The 2001-nt window shown below is 44.5% G+C and overlaps 1 pseudogene; it reads left to right on the plus strand.

The window, feature by feature from the left end:
• The first annotated feature begins 317 nt into the window (after window positions 1-317).
• On the plus strand, window positions 318-534 carry LOC143999728 (U2 spliceosomal RNA; annotated as a pseudogene).
• The last annotated feature ends 1467 nt before the right edge of the window (window positions 535-2001 follow it).

Below are 2001 nucleotides of genomic sequence, written 5' to 3' on the forward strand. Positions count from 1 at the left end.
CGTCATAGAAGGGGGATATATATAATATTTACCCATAATCCCATGTTTTTCCTCACAAAGTTAAGAGGAAAAATGAGAATCTGCTGCCACTGAAAAGGTACGAGCTAACTCATATATTATTATGTTATAAGATAATAATTTTATTTATTATTTATCTTTTTACCGTAAAATTGCTGGTTTGAAGTCATAACTTCAAACTTCAGTAATTTGTCTATGAAGTCACCTGCTTGAGTACGGTTTTTGAAAATATAGTGAATTACCTTAAAAATAATATATAATAATCATTTGTATATTACTTACTTGGTCTAATCTGTATGATCCCTTCTCTGCCTTTTGGCTAAGATCAAGTGTAGTATCTGTTCTTATCAGTGACACATTAAGGCGCTCTTAGCTCTTAGAGGCCAATGATGGTCATATACGAGCAGGCTTGAAGGGCGCTCCTGGTGAGGATGGGTGCTGCACTGGTCTGGCCGAAGGGTCGGATCCCTGGCCTTCTGGCCTAGATTGGTGTGGTCCCTGCCCCTGTCAGTTTTTCGGGAATGAACACTGGCCTCCCTTTCCCACCGGGGGGGTTAGCATTTCCTGAATGTAATTAGGTAGGAGCGATGGGAGTGGTGGTTGAGCCCTTAAGTCCAGGGCTCTCCATAAGCTCTCAGAGCCTCCAGCCTTCCTGGTAGGGATGGGGGCTGCGCCAGACTAGCTGTGGGCCAGGGTTGGAAAGAAGCCCATGGTGTATGTGCCCTTGGAGTGGCAGTCCAGGGTTGCAGTAAAGTCGCTGTGAGCAAGGGTCACTTTGATTTATGGCACCACGGTCACTGCATCATACCACACTTTTTTCTCACCTGCCTCCTGGGCCGGGCCTTTTGGCTGGGACCGGAGGAATTTTTTTCACACAATGACCACTTTTCCCTCCCCTCCCCGCTCCACTTCCTTTTCCCCCACTTTCTTTTATTTAAACCTATGTTTGTCACTTTTTGTATTTTTATGTTTGTAAACAGTTTTTTCATGTGTGACTGGTAGAGTATGGGTCCTCATGCCTGCCCTGAAAGTCTTGGGAAGGGGTGTACATGGCCTTTTGGTTTGCCCTCTCTCATGGGGACTCCCTTCGAGGGTTTCAGCAGACCCTCCAGAGAAAGGGGTCCGTCTGGTTTCGGCCAGATGGACCAAGTGTAAAGTACCCCAGTCCCCGTCTGGAGCCTCACGCCCAGGGGGATCAGGGCAAGGCCCTCTGCTTTTAGAGGGTTTGTGTACAACTGCTACATGTTAATGGGGTTTCACTCTTTATGTGTGTGCACATTTTTTGTACTTATGGTAATTAACCCCTTGCCACCCAGGCCAATTCTGACACTTCTCTCCTACATGTAAAAATCATTAGCCCGTTTATTTTGTATTCTATGAAAGATGATGTTACACCAAGTAAATAGATACCTAACGTCTCATGCTTTAAAATTGCGCACACTTGTGGAATGGCGCCAAACTTCAGTACTTAAAAATCTCCATAGGCGATGCTTTTAAAATGTTTACAGGTTACTTGTTTAGAGTTACAGAGGAGGTCTAGTGCTAGAATTATTGCTCTCGCTCTAACGTTCTCAGCTTATGTAACCTGTGTGTATCTGGCTCTGATACTAGCCAGTGCCTCACCAGCCACTGGCCTCACCGCAAGTTCTCGACCCACATCATAAGCTTTCTCATGTGGATTTGCATTTCATAGAAAGTGATGGAGTTTGTCTGTCCAGATCTTTGTGAATAATAGAGATTAGTGAGTCTTTTCTGATGCCTACTAATAGGAACATAAGAGTGAGACAATGAGCATTGTTGTTCAAATATACAGTATATCTAAGCCCCTGTACACACGGTCGGAGATTTCGACAACCAAATCCGTCGGATTTTGTCCGTCGGATCTTGTCCGAAACTGTTGCATACACACGGTCGGACTAAGTTGTCGAAAAATCCGATCTTTCAGAACGTGATGACGTAATTTTGTTACGATGGGACTACATT

This window comes from Lithobates pipiens, unplaced genomic scaffold (genome assembly GCF_037356315.1).
Source record: "Lithobates pipiens isolate NorthernLeopardFrog02 unplaced genomic scaffold, aLitPip1_a1.2 Scaffold_19, whole genome shotgun sequence".
NCBI lineage: Eukaryota > Metazoa > Chordata > Amphibia > Anura > Ranidae > Lithobates > Lithobates pipiens.